Below are 19636 nucleotides of genomic sequence, written 5' to 3'. Positions count from 1 at the left end.
GTAGCTTTTTCTGTGCCATGTCTTTCTTGTTGCAAGTTAACATGTCTACAAGGGTAAAAAATATCTTTCAGGTACAGGAATGTTTTTTAATATGGTGGTCACATTTTTCATGCAGACACTGTGCAGATAATGATAAAAATTTGACATATGTGTTAAAAGCAAGATCCAGGATCTCATCTCTAAACAGAATCCATGGCTGGGAGGAATGGCTCTAATAGCATTTTGACTTAGTAGTAAATCTGTGAAGCATTGGACAGCCTATAAATATCAGCAGAAATTGGCAAGTTCTTCTTTCAAGGTCTCCATAAAATGTTAAACGGACCCAACTAATGCAATCAAACTTCTAAAAAATTATATTTAAGTAGAAATCAGATAGAAAGTCTGAAAATCAAATCAATTCCTTTTGTGCATTTCTGAAATCTTTCTTATGTTATTTATTATATTGAAATATTACTAATATATTACTAAACATAGTAAAATATTATTCATATATGGAGAAATGGAGAAGTGGGCTTTAGATTTCTGAGGCATTGGGACCGGTTCTGGGGCAAGTGGGTCCTGTACAAGAAGGACGGGTTACACCTTAACAGGACTGGGACTTACATCCTCACGGGGGGGTTTGCTAGTGCTGTTGAGGAGGGTTTAAACTAGATTAGCAAAACGATGGGAACCTGAGGGGAAATTCAGAGGGGGAAGGAGAAAAACTGACAGTGGGAAGTAGAGAAGTATCAACTGATAACAAGGATATATCAGAGAGTAGTATCAAGGTAGAAAGAATACTTGGAGAGTTTGATAGAAATACAGAAGGTAATATTAAGTCATTTGATGGGGTCAAAATAAGGGGGAAAGTTAAAAAATCAGGGCTAATGTGCATGTATGTGAATGCATGGAGTGTGATTAATAAGATTGGTGAACTACAGGCACAGGGTGACAAATAGTATTATTGCTATAATAGCGATCTGGCTCAAAGAAGGGCAGGTCCGGGTGTTAAATATTCCTGGGTACAAAGTGTTTAAGAGAGACAGGAAAGGAAGAAAAGGAAGGGAGGGAGTGGCAGCTTGATTAAAAATGACATTACAATATTGAAGAGAGACAATGTTCCAGAGGGGTCACATCGCACTTACTTCTTTTGCCTACTATTTTGAATCTGTACCCTTTAGTTCTTGATATTCTCTTGAGTGGGAACAGTTTCTCACTATTTACACTGTCCATACCCCTCAGGATCTTGAATACCTTGATCAAGTCTCCTCTTAGCCTTCTTTTCTCCAAGGGAAACAGTCCCAACCTCTCCAATATATCCTCATAGCTACAGTTCTTCATCCCTGGAATCATTCTTGTGAATCTCCTCTGTATTCTCTCCAATGTCTTCACATCCTTCCTCAAGTATGGCGCCCAGAGATGGATGTGGTGCTCCAGCTGAGGCCTAACTAGTGCCTTATACAAGTTCGACATGACCTCCTTACTCTTGTATTCAATGCCCCTATTAATAAAACCTAGGGTTCCATATGCTTTATTAGCTGCTCTCTCAACATGCCCTGCCATCTTCAGTGACCTATGTACATATACACTGAAGTCCCTCTGTTCCTGCACCTCCTTTAGAGTCTCTCCCTTTATTTTATACCGTCTCACCATATTCTTCCTGCCAAAATGGATAACCTCACACTTCTCTGCATTGAGCTTCATCTGCCAATTGTCTGCCCAAAACACTTACATGTCTGTGTCCTCTTGAAGTTTAAAACTATCCTCATCACAGTTGACAACGTTTCCAATCTTGGTATCATCTGCAAATTTTGAAATCATGTCCTGAACACCACAGACTAGGTCATTAATATATATCAGGAAGAGTAAGGACCCAACACTGTGCCGAGTAACTCATTGCCTGACTCACCAAAGTCAAATACAAGGCACAAATCAAGAGTGTGATGGATACCCTCTACTTGCCTGGGTGGGTGCAGCCTCAATAACATTGAGGAAGCTTGACAACATCCAGGACAAAACAGCCTGCTTGATTGGCATCAAATTTACTATCTTAAACATTCACTCCTTTCACCCCTGGTGCACAGTGGCAGCAGTGTTTAAAATCTCCAATTTGTAAGTTAACAAGGCTCCTTTGGCAGTACTTACCCAACCTGCGACCTCTACCATCTGAAAAAACAAAGGCAGCAGATGCATGGGAATACCACCTGTAAGTTCCCTTCCAAGCCATACACCATCCTGAATTAAAAATATATTGCCATTTCCACACTGGTGCTGGGTCAAAGCCATGGAACTTCCACCATAACATTACTGTGGGTGTGCTTATACCAGATGAACTTCAATGGTCAAAGAAGGCAGCTCATCACCACCTTCTGAAGGACAATTAGGATGGGTAATAAGTGCAGGCCTTGCCAGTGACCCTCATATCCCATAGCTCAATTTTTTAAATATATTTGATTAATGTACAGAACTGCAGGCCTTCAAGTGTATTTGATTAAAGTACAGAACAGTAAGCCTTGTAACGGTCACACAATGTGGTCATAAATGAAGCGCATTGTAAACAGAGTACAAAAGTTGGGAATTTGGTGAAAGTGGGAATTCGATGCAGAGGGAGAAGAACTTGTTGTGATTCATTTTACAGTTAAGTAGTTCTAAATAAGATAGATCAAGCAATTAGTTAAAAATCTAAGTTTAATTGGATTATGAGCATACACTTTAATTAATTAAATCAATAAAGCAAGACTAGGTAGGGATGGCAGTGCAGCTAGTGTGCTGCAACTGCAGCATGTGGGAGATTGTGGATAGCATTGTCATTCACAAGGATCCCATCTGCAACAAGTGTTAGCATCTCCAGGAGCTTCAGATCAGAGCTGGAGTCCAAACTGCAGACAATGTAGGCTGTCAGGGAGGGGAGAGTTACTTAGACACTTTGACCCAGGAGACAGTCACTCCCCTTAGGTTAGAGAGTGGTCCAGACCTGGTTAGTGTTCAGGGCCATGAGGGTGCGATAACAAGTCAGGCAGGTGAGGGGTACAATGCTGGAGGATTTTCTGCCTTTTTCATTATCTAACAGGTATGAAGCTGTTGCTGTCTGGGCGGATGAGAGCAATGTCTGCAGGGTTGGTGAGGCCATTCAAGCAGGGGGAGTAAAAAGGAATGCGGTAGTGATAGAGAACATTATAGTCAGGGGGATATATACTGTTCTTTACAGCCATGACCAGCTGTTCCACTACCAGGATTAAGGATATCTCCTTGCTGCGGGAGGAGAATTTGGAGTGAGCAGTGGGGAGGATCCAGTTGTCGTGGTCCACATGGGAACCAACATCACAGACAGGACACGGAATGAGATTCTGCTGAGGGAGTTTGAGGAGCCAGGATCCAAATTAAAAAGCAAAGCCAACCTCTGGATTATGAGCTGAGCTACGTGCAAATTGACAAACAGTCAAACAGATCAAGACTCAAATGCGTGGCACAGAGAGTGATATAGGAGGCAGGGATTTCAATCCATGGGCACTTGCACCAGATGTGGGGAAAGAGGATGCTGTTCCTTTGGGATGGCCTCCAGTTTAATCCAGGCTGGAATCAGTGACCTGAAAAATCAAATACATTCTGTTGTGGATAGGGTTTTAAAATAAAAGTGCTGGGGAGGAGAAATTTATAAATCTAATGAGTAAATTCAAGGGCAAAGAGCAATGTCATGATTTGGGTTAACATTAATAAAAGAGGACATAAAGACAACAGTGATGAAGGATCTGGGCTCAGAAGATCAGGAAGTAGAATCAGTGTAGGAGGAGATAAGAATTATCAAGGGATAAAAAGCATTGGGCAGGATTTTCCATTCTTCGGGCGCGCACAGCGAGCGGGCCCGGGAACAGCCGCGAGATGGACCGCCATCCGCGATCAGTCGCAGTCCGCGATCAGTCGCCGTCCGCGATTTCGGACAATTAACAGCCAGCCAGCGTGAAATGCGCACTGAGAACTTAAGCGCTGCTGGGGTGGGGGCGGGAGGCGCATGAGCGCTGAAGTCTGTGCATGCGCTCAACAAAAGCTCCTTGAAGGCACAGAGCTGCCTCAAGGAGCTGAAGATTTTTAAAATGAAGAGGAAAGATTCTACAAATTATATAAACGTGTCCCCACATGTTAAAAATGATTTTAAATTGTTTTTTTAATTTATTTTCTGTTGGAAACCTCATCCCGTCCGTGGATGAGGTTTCGCAAAAATTTGCAAAGGCCGCCTGGCCTATTCGGGCAGCAAAAACTCCTACTTAATTACTTGCCTAAGGGCCTTAATAGGGCTTTAATGGCCCTAAATAAGGGCTCGCACACACACCCGCCGACTGAAATATCGTGCGAGTGCTCGATGACGTCGGGATACTGGTTCAACATCATCGCACACTATTTTATTCTTGATCGGGCCTGGCATGCGCCCGCCCGCAGGACAAAAAATTCTGCCCATCGGCTAGGGTAGTTTATCGGCCCCCAAATGGTAGCTGAACTATTAAACAGTGTGTTAATCAAGAAATAAGGAGAGCTTGTAATAAAGGCAATGCAATAATCGTGGGGCACTTAAATGTTTGCGTAGACTGGCAAATCAAATTGGCAAAAGTAGTCTGGAGGTTGAATTCATGAATGTATTCATGACAGTTTCCTAGAACATTACATCATGGAACCAAACAGGGAAGAGGTTATTTTATTTTTTGATCTCATCTTGCATAACAAGACAGGGTTAATTAGTAATCTTATAGTAAAGGATCCTTTGGGGAAGAATGGTAATTATATGATAGAATTTCACATTGAGTTTGAGAGCGACATATATATGTCTGAAACTAAATTATTTAACTTAAAAAGAGCTAAGTATGAGGTGCAAGTTTGCTAAGGTACACTGGAAATTTAGATTAAAAGTTATGACAGTACATAAGCAATGGCAAATATTTAATGAAATATTTCATAGTTCACAATGAAGATAAATGCCAATGAGAAATAAAATTTCCACAGGAAAAGTGATCCATCCACAGCTAAATAAAGAGGTTAAGGGTAGTATTAGATTAAAAGAACAGGCTCATAATATTACCTAGAAGATAAGTAACTCTGAGAATTGAGAAAGTTTTAGAAGCGAGCAAAGGATGACGAAAGAATGATAAAGGGAGAGAAAATATAGCATGAGAGTAATTGAGCCAGAAATATAAAATCAGAGTATAAGAGCTTTCACAATTGCATTAAAATGAAGAGAGTAACAAAAGTAAATGTGAATCTTTAGAGGCTGAGGAAAGAGAAAATATAACCGGGAATATGGAAATGGCAGAGATTTTAAACACATAGAGTGATAGTTAATGGAGGCAACAGATGCCTCGTCCACCAGTTGCAGAGCAGGTGAGAGCACCACATCACGTCTTTTCATTAAGGCCCACTGAATTAGGTGCAAATCAGGCACTTAACTGGGCAGCATCGGACCAAGGACCCTGGAGACGGAACTCCTGCCCATTGAGAGCCGCCAGCAAACCTTTGTTCTGGGGTGGCATCGGTGCGTGCTGGAGTTGGGCCCTACCTTCCAGGCACAGATTGGAGATGGCCATGGCAACTGCTGAGTGCCAAGGTAAGCTGATTAAAAGGCGCGTCTTGGTTCTCTGGGTCTTATTCTAAGTTGTGTTGTTAAATGTTAGGCCTTCTAGCCCTCAGCCCCTCATCCCCCACTAACTTTCCATGCCTATAAATGCCAACTTATGCCAACACAAGTCCCTCTAACCACCCCAAATGGCCCTTCATATCCTCTATGCCAACCCATGCCCAACATTTTTTAAATGGTGAGTAACTATTGAATGTTGGTATTCAGGCAGATGTGGGTGTCCTTGCACATAAATCACAGAAAGTTAGCAAGCACTGCAAGCAATTCGGAAGACAAATGGTATGTTGAACTTCATTGCAAGGGGATTCAAATCAAAGAGTAAAGATGTCTTGCTGCAATTTTGCTGGTCTTTGGTGAGCCCACACCTGGAGTACTGGTCGCTGTACTTAAGAAAGGATATACTTGCCTTAGATGGAGCGCAACAAAGTTTCATTAGTTGATTCCTTGGATGAAAGTTATTCTAAGAGGAAAGATTGAACAGAATGTGCCTATACACTCTGAAAGTTGAGAAGAATGAGAGGTGATATCATTGAAACACATATGTTTGACATGATAGATACTGAAAGGCTGTTTCTCCTGGCTGTAGAGTTTTATGCAAGGGGGCATAGTCTCAGGATAAGGGGTCATCCATTTAGGACTGAGGTAAGGGAATTTTTTTTCACTCAGAGTTGCGAATCTTTGGAATTCTTTACCCCAGAGGGCTGTGGATGCCTGGTCATTGACTATATTCAAGATAGAAGTTGATAGGTTTTTAAGCCTGAGGGAATCAAGGAATATTCGAATCATGGCAGGAAAGCAGAGTGAGATTGAAGATCAACAATGACCTTATTAAATGACAACATGCTCGGGGAGCCACATGTCTACTCCTGCTCCTGTTTCTTGTGTTGTTATCTTCTTTGTACTACAATGGGTTCCTTGCTTTGGGCAAGTGTAGCTTTCATCAAACACAAATGGCCTACATGCCTGAGACCTTTAATCGATTTGTTTTCCAGGTGGGCAATGATAGCAAGGCTACATTTATTGTCAACCATTGGTCTCCCTGAGAAAGTACAAGTAGACATTCTTATTGAAACATTACAATGGTGGTGGTGTTGGCACATTGATGTTAGGTGGGAAATCCCAAGCCGCTGGTCCAATGAAAAGTTGAAGCTTTTTTAATTCGAACAGGGAAAGTTAACGGAGAAATCTGCAAGAGGTATCAAGATGTTAACGCCATTGAAGTTTTGCGAAGTGGTTGGGCCCATCCTTAGTGAAGATGGTCATTGCCTGGCACTTTGTGGTGCAAATGTTACTTGCCACTTGACAGCCCAAAGCTCCTTAATAATGGATTCTAGCTATTTCCCAATGACAGATGTTAGACTGGCTAGTTTCCTGCTTTCTGTCCCCCTCTTTTCATGAATAGCGATGCTACATTTGTCATTTTCCAGTCCCCTGGATCCTTTCCAGAATCTAGGGAATTTTGGAAGATTACAACCAATCCATCCAATATCTCTGCAGTCACTTCTTTTATGACCCTAAGATGCAGGCCATTAGTTCCAGGGGATTTGTCAGCCTTTAGTGCACCTTCTCAAGGGCAATTAGGGATGGGCAATGAATGCTGGCCCAGCCAATGAAGCCCATATCCTGTGAATGAATAAAAAAAATCCTAGTGCTTTTTCTCTTGTGTTTAAGTTCCTCTCTTGCTTTTTCCCCTGCATCTTTTTTACTATTTTGGGATTTTTTTCTATCTTCTACTGTGAAGACAAATACAAAATGCTTGTTCAATGTGTCTGCCATGTCCTCATTTACCACTATTAACCCCATAGTCTCACCTTCTCATAGACGTTTACAGCACAAAAAGGAGGCCATTCGGCCCATCATGTCTTCTCCAGTCAACAAAGATCTGACTATACTAACCCCATTTTCCAGCCCTTGGCCTATAGCCCTGAAGGCTATGGCAACTCAAGTGAACATCTAAATACTTTGTAAATGTTACGAGAGTTTCTGACTCAACCACCCTTTCAGACAGTGAGTTCTAGACTCCCACCACCCTCTGGGTGAAAAAAACTCTCTTCAACTCCCCTCTTAGCCTTCTACCTCTTACCTTAAATACATGCCCCCTGGTTGTTGACTCCTCTACTAATAGGAAAAGTGCCTTCCTATCCACCCTATCTATGCCCCTCATAATCTTATACACGTCCGTTAGGTCCCCTCTCAACCTTCGCTGCTCCAAGGAAAACAACCCCAGCCTATCCAATCTTTCCTCATAGCTCAGACCCTCCAGCCCGGACAGCACCCTGGTAAATCTTCTCTGTACCCTCTCCAGTGCAATCACATCCTGCCTATAATATGAAGACCAGAACTGCATGCAGTACTCCAGTTGTGGCCTAACCAGCGTTTTATACAGTTCCAGCATAACCACCCTGCCCTTGTATTCTACACCTCGGCTAATAAAGTCAAGTATCTCATATGCCTTCTTAACCACCTTATCTACCTGCCCTGCTACCAAGATGCCCCTGATCTTCAGTACTATCCAGGGTCCTACCATTCACAGTGTAATTCCTTGACTTGTTAGCCCTCACCAAGTGCATTACTTCACATTTTTCCTGGTTGAATTCCATTTGCCACTGCTCTGCCCACCTGACCAGTCCATTGATATCCTCCTGTAGTTTACAGCTATCCTCCTCAATATTTACCACCCTACAAATTTTCATGTCATCCACAAACTTCTTGATCATACCCCCTACATTTGAGTCCAAATCATTTATGTACACTACAAACAGCAAGGTCCCCAGCACTGAGCCCTGCGGAACCCCACTGGAAACAGACTTCTAGTCACAGAAACATCCCTCTACCATCACCCTCTGCTTCCTGCCTCTCAGCCAATTTTGGATCCAACATGCCACTTTTCCTTGGATCCCATGGGCTCTTACTCTCTTGACCAGTCGGCCATGAGGGACCTTATTAAAAGCCTTACTAAAGTCCATGTAGACCACAGCAAATACATTACCCTCATTAACACTCCTGGTTACCTCCTCAAAAAATTCGACTAATTTGTCAAATACGACATTCCCTTAACAAATCCATGCTGATTATCCCTGATTAATCCATATCTCTCCAAGTGCAGATATATTCTGTCCCTCAGAATTCTTTCTAGTAACTTCCCTACTATTGAGGTTAGACTGACTGGCCTGTAATTTCCTGGTCTATCCCTTCCTCCTTTTTTTAATAATGGGACAATGTTAGCAGTCATCCAGTCCACTGGCACCTCACCTGTGGCCAGAGAGGATTGGAAAATTACTGCCAGGACCCCTGATATCTCTTGCCTTGCCTCCCTTAACAGCCTGGGATACATCTCATCCGGGCCTGCGGATTTATCTACTTTTAAGTTCGCTAAACCCGCTAGTACCTCCTCTCTATGTTAATTTCCTCTAATATTTCACAGTCCTCCACCCTGATGTCTATACCTGTATCTTCCTTTTCCATTGTGAAGACTGACGCAAAGTATTCATTGAGGGCTGTACCCATGTATTCTGGGTCCACACACAGATTACCTCTATGGTCCCTAATTGGCCCTACTCTTTCCCTAGTTATTCTCTTGCTCTTTATATATTTAAAAACTCCTTTGGGTTTTCCTTTATTCTACTCACCAATGCTTTCTCACGCACTCTCTTAGCTTTCCTAATTTCCTTATTAAGCTCCCCCTTGCACTTTTTATATTCCTCTAGGGACTCTGGCAGATTGAGCCCTCGGTATCTGCCATAAGCTTCTTTTCTTTTCTTAATCCCAACTCTTGTGTCCCTTGATAAACAGGGCTCTCCAGACCTGGTCCCCGCTTTGTCTTTACAGGAACATATTTGCTTTGTACTCTCACTATTTCCTCCTTGAATGCCTCCTACTGCTCTGACACAGTTTTATCTGCAAGTAGCTGCTCCCAGTCCACTTGGGCCAAATTGTATCTCATCTCAGTAAAATTAGCCTTTCCCCAGTTTAGAACTTTTATTCTTCTAAAGGACCAATAGTCACTTTCACTACTATTTTCCTTTTTATACACTTGTTGAACCTTTTACTATCTGTTTTTATATTTCTTGCTAGTTTTCTCCATACTCCGAATTTCTGCCTCTTTTTTTTTAAGTCATCATTTGCTGGTTTCTTAAATTTCCTCAATCCTCTGGCCTACCACTAACCTTTGCAGTATTTTACATATTTTCTCTCAATTTGATACCGTCGTTAGCTTCATTTGCCATGGATGGTGCTTCCTTCTCATAGAGTCTTTCTTAATGGAAAAACCCTTTATAAGATTATTAGGTTACTAACAAGAATGCTAATTGTTAAAATCTAACATTATTATAACAAACTAGCATCTAACTTTGTATTTTATTAACATTTGACTTTATAGATATCCTTCTTTGTATAATAGAATGGTGAAAAAACTTAAAGTAGGGCACAGTATAGAAAAGATGCCAAGGTAGAGTGATCCTGGAAGTTTGTGCCAAGTTTAAAAGAACTTATTTGACAGCAGGAGGGAAGGACCTTGAAGGCTGTCTGTGGAAAAACTAGTGTGGGAATGGAATGTAGATGTCTCTCCCTACCAGATGAGGAACCACGGCATGTAAAGCATTGAGATACAAAGGACATTACTTATCTAAATATGTAAGGTTAGCAACAGCTACATAAACTATTCTTGGTTGGTCAAGGAAAGTGTTATTGCACATGGGGCCAAAGATGACTGGGGTGAGGGAGGGGTTAATTGGATAACAAACAGGATAAAGGATACCCTAAGCTTGCCTTCTATATGGCAGGCAGGGAGAGGCTTGAAAACCAAAAGGCCAAAAGCTGCAGGCTTTATGTGCCCTACCATCCAGATCTTGACACAGCTAGTATAATCCGCATTAAGCTGGAAATCACCACACAAATTTGTTGACATAGTTTATCTGAGAATTTAATAAACTTGTCCTGAGTTTGTCTCAATAAAGTTGATTAACAACAGGGCTTTGCTGCCAAGTCTGTTCCTGCCTTGAAGGGATGAAAGACCCCAAAATGTTACAATGTTTCTTGAGAGTTATCTCCTTAAATGCCTGCCATTGTTTCTCTAACCTCCTACCTTTAAACCTATTTTCTCAGTCCACTTTAGCTAACTCTGTCCTTCATACTCTTGCAATTGCTGTTATTTAAATTTAATACTCTAGGTTCATACCCAAAATTCTCACCCTCAAACTGAATGTGAAATTCTGGCATGTTATGATCACTCTTACCTGGAAGATCCTTTACTATGAAGTCATTTATTAACCCTGTCTCGGTACACATTACTAGATATAAAATAGCCTGCCCCCTGGTTGGTTCTAGGTCATATTCTTCTAAGAAAATGTCCCAAATATATTCTATGAACTCATCCTCCAGGCTACATTTGCCAATTGCATTCATCCAAACTAGATGAAAATTAAAATCTCCCACGATTATTTCAGTATCTTTCTTACTAACCCCGGTTGTTTCTTGATTTGTCATGAAGTCTATAAACCACTCCTACTAGTGACTTATTTCCTTTGCTATTTCTTATTTCCACCAAACTGATTCTAGATTTTGATCCTCTAAACCAAGATCATTTCTCACTATTGTACTAATTTCATCCTTAAGTAAAATAGTTATACTACCTCCTGTTCCTTTCTCCCTGTCCTTCCAAAATGTCAAATTCCCTTGAATATTCAGGTTTCAGACATGGTCACTTTACAACCGTGTTACTATAATGGCTATCACATCATACTCATTCACTTCTATTTGTGCTATCAATTCATCCATCTTGTTATGAATACTGCATGCATGTCGATAAAGAACCTTGAATTCTGTCTTTTTACCATTTTCCCTGCTCTAAACTAATTTGCTGGTGCACTCTTACATTTGTACATTGTGTCCCTTCCTGTCACACTCTGGTTATCATTACCTGCAGCACTACCATACATTATTGCCTTGTCCTTTCTCTTTAACTTTACAAATCTCCCCTCCCTCTGACTATTTAGTTTAAAGCCCTCTCTACAGCCCTAGTTATATTATATGCCAGTACACTGCAGTTCCGTGCGGTTCAGCTGAAAGCCTGCCCAACATTACAGCTCCCTCTTTCCCCAGTACTGGTGCCAGTATGCCATGAATCAAAACCCATTTCTCCTGCAGCAATTTTTGAGCCACACATTTAACACTCTGATCTTATTTAGCCTATGCCAATTTTCTCATGGCTCAGGTAGTAATCCAGGGATTATTACCATTGTGGTTCTTCTTTTTAATTTAGTACCTAGCTGCTCATCCTCCATCAGCAGAACCTCTTTCTTTGTCCCACTTATGTCATTGATACCCACTGGATGCTTCCATCCAACTCCAAGTTTCTCTCAAGCCCTGATGAGATGTCCTTAATCCTGGCACTGGGCAGGCAATACAACCTTTGGGACTCATGCTTTCAGTTGCAGAGAACAGTGTCTATCCCACTAACTATGCTGTCCCCTACTACAACTACATCCCTTTTTTGCTCCCTGCACTTGAATGGCCCCCTGCATATGGTGCTGTGGTCAGTTTGCTTATCCCTCTCACAGTTCCTGCTCTTGTCCACAAAAGCAGCAAGAATCTTGATCCTCTTGGACAATTGCAAGGGCTGAGGCTCTCCATTGCTACCTTCTGGATCCCCCACCTGACAATCTTACAGTCACACTCTTCAATCACTGATCACCGACCAAATCTGAACTATGCAGCCTAAAATGTATGATACCTCCTGGAACAAAGTGTCCAGGTAACTTTCCCCTTCCCTGATGCAGTACAATGTCTGTAGCTCCAACTCCAGCTCATCAACTCAGAGCCGAAGTTCCTTGAGCTGTTGACACTTGCTGCAGATGTTGTTGCCATGGGCCACACTGATATCCACCAGCACCCACATGCTACAGCTGTAACACAATAACTGCCCTGCCATCTTTATTTTGTTTTTATTTAGCTAATTAGGTTTCAAGTTTAGAACATCACTCAGCAGTTAACCGTATTCATTATTATGGCATTTAACGATTTATGCTATTAATTTAATATAACATTTATATCTTTCCAGTACTAGTTTAAACTACTGTCCCAGTTTATGGGGGAAAATACTGCAAACTCTTTAATTACCTATATGTACACCTAATTAATGCCTCTGGGCCTCAGCACTTGCATCTCACTACCTCCGACTCCCTCCCTTAGACCACTCCTTTTTTGTAAAAGGCAAGAACAACAATCCTCCCTCACTGCACATCCTCCCTAATTTACCAAATTCCCGGATCTAATCACTTGGTCTCTCTGCATTCAGTCACCAGCTGTCACCTTTGTGTGACTGACTTCATGCATCTGCTAAACCTCCTGTATTTATACTAGCTGAGATTCCAGTAAGCCGAGTCAGCTACTGCTGGCTAGAGAACCAGTTCAAACCAGCTACTTTATTAATTACTTTGCAGATGCCCCTAAGCAGGGACCCTGATTATTACTGACTAAAACTGAAAGAAACTATAACTTAGATCCAGATTTTCTCAGAGTCAGGAAGTCTCTGAGGACCTTCAAAAATGGCAGGCAGGACCCGAATGTGGAGGACCCTCTCATTTCTGACACTCCATTTTTGCTGGTAGGGGAAGGGAACAGGCCATGATTCTGGTCTCTGGAGGAAAGAAAGCTTTACAACAGTGAAGGTTTCTTTTCAATGGACTTACATCTGTCTCACACAAACTTAACATCATGAACCTCTAACAATAGCTTATTACATACTATACAAATACATTTTCCGTCTCATTTCACAATTAGACATGTTATCTTACCATTACAAAAACGTATTTAAACAAAGCCAATAAATGTAATAAGATTAGCAGAATTTGCACATCATAGCATTATCATAACTCAACCCTTATGTTTCTTTTTCCTCTTATTCCCAGTCTTTAACTCAGCAAAAAAATGTTTCATTTAAGTCTGCAGCCCAATCATCCTTCTCGTTAGCTGTAGGTGTAATTCCAACCTCAAGCTCGTTTTCTGAACTCAAATGTGGTAAATTCTCATTTCGGTTTAGCAAAGCCAAAATGGTATTTTTGTGCATTAACATTTCATTTCTCCTCTGGTCAAAATCTCTTTTTGCTGTTTCAAGGATGTCATTGAGATGATTTTTTGTTCACCAAACAGGGTTTTGTACTCCTGCTTGGTTTGATCTTTAAACTTTTTATGATATTGTTGTTTTTCCAGATCCCATTTCGAACAGGTCTTTTCCACTTTTCTTTGAGCAATGTCAATGATATTCTCCCTGTGGAGTTTCGTAGCTTGTTCCAACCCTTCAATTCTTTAGCATAGCCCATGAACTATAGCATTCCACTCCTTTCCAGGTTTTGAATGGTCTTTTTCAAACTGTCCACTTGCCTGGATTCCAACTGCTGTATTTTGTATATTAACACTTGCAAGCACTTGTAAATCAGTGTCTCTGGTCATTGGCTTTTCCAGACCATTTTTCACTTTCAGTCCTTTTACTTGACAATTCTTGATTTCCAATTCTGCATGCACTTCAGTTGTTTTCAAATTGTCCATTACTGAGGTTGATGCATCAATAATTTTACTTGAATCAGTTCTCTGTTCAACTGGACCCCAATTCAGCAAAGAATTTTTATTCACGGGAATAACTTTGAAACTGTGAAACTCCATATCACACATCTTGACTTTCATCTTCTCCAGTTTGCATTGAAGTTCAAGAACCTCATTACTCTTTTACCGAAAAAATACTAACAGTTCATTAGCTTTGGTTTTTAATTCTTCGTTCAACCAATTTTCCTGATTTACCAACAATTACTTTTCCTGATCAAGGCATTTTCCATAATACTTCAAAGCAACTTTGAATGCTTGAAGTTTATCAAATTTTAACTGAAGATTGACCTTTGTTAAATTTGCTACCACAAGTTTATCATTTAGACATTTCAAGTCCTCAATCAAGTGCTCTACTTTCTGTGACTGATTCTCAATTGATCTAATCAATTCTCTTCTTTCATTAAAAACTCCTCTTTCATATGTGAAAGTTGATTTTCTATGTTCATCAGGTTTTCCTTCAATTGCTTATTATCTGCAATAAGTGTTTCATTTTTGGCAACAGTAGCTTTCTGAAGTTGGCTAAAATCAACATGATCAACCGTCTGCTGCGATACATTCGTCTCCACTAGCCAAATCATTACCCAGAATAAAACTCATGCCTTCAATGGGTGATTTAGGAATATTTCCGACCGTAACAATTCCATTTACAAAGTGACTTTGTAATTTAACTTTACACAAAGAAACAGGCTCATAAATTCCGTTAATAACTCTTAGCAATACCTTTTCCTTCATAAAACTACCTGGAATACAAGTTGTATCATCAGCCACCATCAATGATTGATCTGCCCCTGTATCTCTCAAAATTTTAATCTGTTTACTTATTTTGTTGGAGGAGTAAGTTAACACTTCTTTCTTTGAAACAAAACATCCAGACTCTCTGTTAATCTGACTTCCTTCATCAGTAATTAAAGAAGAATTCCCTGGACTATGCTGAACCATGTCCCCCTTTCCTGTAAGTTCTGAGGGAGCACGTTTCACCTGCACTGCTGCTACAGTTTTACCAACCACTTCCTTTTCTGACATAACCATTCCTGAGGATTCTTTACATGTTCCTATTACTGCAATAGGCCTACCATTTAATCTCCAGCAATCTGCTTGAACATGTCCTACCTTGTTACAATGAAAATTCTTAGGGCAGAATTTCCTGATCCAGCTGGAGGCGGGCGTGATAGGAGGCGTGCGCAGAAAATATGGCGCGACCTACTTCACGACGGTGTGAAGACGGGTCACAATCGTGCTGACAGTGGGCCGCGTTTCCCACCATCGGTCGGTGGGGAGCTAATTGTAATACATCAGCATATAATTAAAAGGCCATCCTGCCAGGCTTTTGGAGCCCTACCGTATTGTCCGTCCATGTCGGCGGGAAAGCACGCTGACGTGTTTCACAACAGCACGCAGGCAACGTGCACTTGGCAGCCTTCACTTTGAAGGAACAGGTGAGTGAGCAGCAGCGTTCTCCACAGCTCACCTGTTGTTTACAGGCATCAGGGGCGCCAGGGGGTGGGGGCAACTGATGCCTTGCACCGGAGGTGACTGCTGAGGAGGGGTGGTGTCCACGGCAAATGCTGGCCAGCCTTGGAGGTGAAGTGACTGCTGGGTGGGGGGGGGGGGGGGGGGGGCGGCATGAATGGGGGCAAGTGCTGGCCAGCCTCGGAGGCAACCATTATCGGTGGGATGGGTTGGGGGACTCAAGTACTGCCCTGGCGCTGCATCCCGCGCACGGGCAATCGAGGTGGGGGTCATGGTTAGCAAGGGAAGTGGCCACGCATTAGGGACATCTGTATAAACTGACCATGCCTCTGCAACTATGACAGATCAGGCACAACCACAGTGATACGATAGCAGTCAGGCTCCTAGCCTGCCCACCCATGCAAGCAACGCGGAGGCACCAAAGGGCCACCAAGCCCTCCATACCTTAACCCACCCCTGCTCCCAACACCCTCCCAGCACAGACTTTGAGTCCGCCACTACATTATTGGACCATGGAGCAGTTGGACTGCACACGTTGTACAATCTCCTCACCAACACTGGCCATGTAGCAGTCACTGCTGGAGACGCTCACAGTCCCTTGCAATCTCAGCATCTTGGTTTGGACCAGTGTCCCCCATGTCGCAGGTTGACAGGGCAGCCATGCAGCGCACTCATCTCTGGAAATCCAAAGGGTGACCAGCACTAAGGAGCGGTCACACAGGGCCAGGAAAGCTGCTTAATACAGCCATGATGACGACGTCTCTCTCTCTCTTTCATGCTGCAGGAGGAACATGTCAGGATCATGGATCCTGGTGACCTAGCTGTATGCCTGATGGCCTACAGAGGCTGTAGAAGACTGAGGAGAGAGCAAGTGATGCTCCTAGATGCGCAAAGGCAAGAGGGCAAACTCATGAAGAAGGAGCAGCAGGGGCTCCCACACATGCTGTCCAGGAGCGACAGCGAGCCATGGCTGGTCGCTGCCTAGCGACACCCAGGGTCTAATGACACCGCCTGCCATTCCTGCAGACGAATGAGAGCCAGTGTCGCTGATGACTGCGCATGTCTAGGGACCTGGTGGCTCACATTTGCCACTTACTGAAGAACCTGGCGCCAAGGGGACATGGAGGGCATCCACTGCCAGTGGCTGTGAAAGTGACCGTGGCGCTCAATTTCTATGCCAGTGGCTCCTTTCAGGGCTCCACAGGTGGCCTCTGTGGGATTTCACAATTGGCCACCCACAAATACATCACCGGGTAATGAATGCCATCTTCTCCATGGTACAGAACTTTGTGCATTTCACCTGGGACCGGGACAGCCAGGATGCAAGGGCCATTGGATTCGCCCTGATCTCGGATTCCCCCAGGTGTAGGGTGTGATTGACTGCACTCATGTGGTGCTCAGGTCTCCATCACTATACTCAGTGGATTTCATCAACCGCAAGGCCTTCCACTCATTGAACGTGCAGCTGGTATGCGACCACCAGGAACGCATCCTGCAGGTGTGTGCATGGTTTCCAGGGAGTGTGCATGACGCCTACATCCTGAGTCGCTTGCAGATCCCTGCAGTCTTCCAGGGTCCACAGAGGCTGCAGAGTTGGCTCCTTGGGAACAAGGGGCCGTGACTGATGACACCCGTGCAGCGGCCTCAGACTGCAGCAGAGCGACGCTATAATGAGGCTCATGCAGCAGCTTGCAATTTAGTGGAGCAGACCATCGGGATGCTGAAAATGTGGTTCTGTTGCTTGGACTGGTCTAGTGGAACCCTGCAATACAGTCTGCTGAGGGTGTCATGCATCATTGTCGTCTGCTGTGCCCTTTACAACCTGGCGCTGCAGCGGGGAGATGAGCTGCCTGAGGAGGGGATGGAAGACCTGGAGGTCTCCTCCAATGAGGAGGATGCTGACGGGGTTGAGGGTGAGGGGGTCCTCGGTGGTGACGATGACTGGGATGAGGCTCTTGCACTGGCTAGATGGGGCAGGCATGCTCGCGAGGCCCTTATAGCTGCTAGATTTGTGGAGGATGATGACAACATGCAGTGAGGTGTCCCTGTAGATCCTCACATCGCAGTTATGAATGTTTGACTCCAGTTAGCTTATGGCAGCGCCAGTACCCTCTGTGAGAATGCCCCTGTCATGGAGATGCAGTGGAGGTCATAATAGCCACTTGATCGCAGGAGGATGATGACAACATGCAGTGAGGACATTCCATAGATCTTCACATAGCCTCTGAGAATGCCTGACTCCTGTCTGGTTGAGGGCACCTTACTTGCGCTCGATGATCAGGGCCATCTCAGGGACACAGCCATGAAACTTTAGACGCATTTGATGCTGTGTCTGCCTTCAGCACCTCAGCCCTTCAGGAGCTGGCGCGCAGCATCACTGGTCGCAGATGCTGGTGTGATGGGGGCCAGCCCCACCTTAAAGGAGCTGAGAGCACACAGAGAGTATGAGAGAACTCTGTGGCACCTGTCCACTACATTCTGGCAGCAATGACAAGCACAATCGAGGTGCAGGCATCAGTAATGTTTTTAGGGAGTGTGAGGCTGGACCATCACTGTGGTCTGAAGGCTGCGCAGAGCACAGGGAAGAGGCCCTGGACTGAGATACCTGCCTTTTATCTTGTGCAGAAAGGTTTCACATCTGAGTGACAAGAACACTGCTCATCAAACAAGGAGCCATAGGCAGGGAGACATTCTTAGGAGTTTATTAACAATAGTGAACCGCATGTACAAGTGCCCTTCACGTGGCCCAGGCTGTGCAACTACTTTTACCTAACTTTCCTAACCCTACCACTACATCTTGGTGCTCACCGGACATCCACAGCAGAGGTGGAGGCAGCCTGCTGACTGTGACACTCTGTCTGTGGGCATCTTCTGAAGAGATGAGACTTGGTGGCCCCGGCCTGTTTTTGGGGTCCTGCTGTGTGACAGTGCCACCCTCCTGTGAAGCTGGATCTGCGGAGGTCACAGGAAGAGGGGATTCGGATGGGCCGGTCACTCCCAGAGTCACCTGGGTGGATGGCCCCGGAGCGTGCACCTGCTGATCCTCCTCCCTATGGGTGCCCGAGGGCCTCTGGCTGACTTCGTGAGCGGAAGGGGTAGCTGGAGTGAGATCGAGTAGCCCAGCACCCCTCTCACGTACACACTGTTGGAGGCCAGCTATGACATTAGCGATGGAGTTAAGCCCACGCAGCAGTTCAGGATGACGTCCTGCATTAAGGTCTCCATGGTGGCCACCATCCTGCCAGTGTTGACCTCGGTGCATTGCAATGCCGGTGCTATCACCTCAGCCTGAAGACGGATGTACTCCTCCATCCTGCCTTGCAATCTGAGGAGTGCAGCGGACATCCCTTCCTGATGTTCCCTAGTTTGCCTTTGCAGCTCTGCAACTGTGACATGACAAAGTACAAAGGCTCGTCATCTGACTCAGACTCAGCAATGTTCTGGCCTCCAACAGTCCTCTGAGTGCCGGGGACCTGGGAAGTCCCTGCCTCCGCCTGCTGTGGGTCAGAAAGTGTGATGTGCTCACCAAATTGTTATCCCGAGCCTACTCTAAAGCTAGGTCCGACCGAGGTGTGTGTCTTTGCACTGATGGAGGGTGTGGGTGAGTGCTGTGAAGAGACTTCAAGTAGGGCGCCTCCAGATTCCTCTTCAGCGGTTACTTCAAAGCTTGATTGGAGGCCCTGGGTCATTGACTCTGTCGGCTGTTTGGCAGATATGCCTGTCAAGGGGAGATAATTAGTGCATGGCAGTGGCCTGTGAAAGAGAACACATCACTCAAAGCATGGTTGTCTGATGGATGTTGCACTGCTGGATCCTCACTTGGTAGAGCAATGCCGACCTCACCGTCAACACAGGACCGGTCCCGGTCATCACCAGCCAGCTGGATGGTTCTGTTTTCGAATTCTGTCAGAGCTTTGATCTTCAGCATCCCTTCAACTGTCTGCGACCTTTGCCTCCTGTTGTGAGCCA

The sequence above is a fragment of the Cetorhinus maximus genome, chromosome 1 (genome assembly GCF_964194155.1).
Source record: "Cetorhinus maximus chromosome 1, sCetMax3.hap1.1, whole genome shotgun sequence".
Classification (NCBI taxonomy): Eukaryota; Metazoa; Chordata; class Chondrichthyes; order Lamniformes; family Cetorhinidae; genus Cetorhinus; species Cetorhinus maximus.
This window is presented reverse-complemented; position numbering follows the sequence as displayed.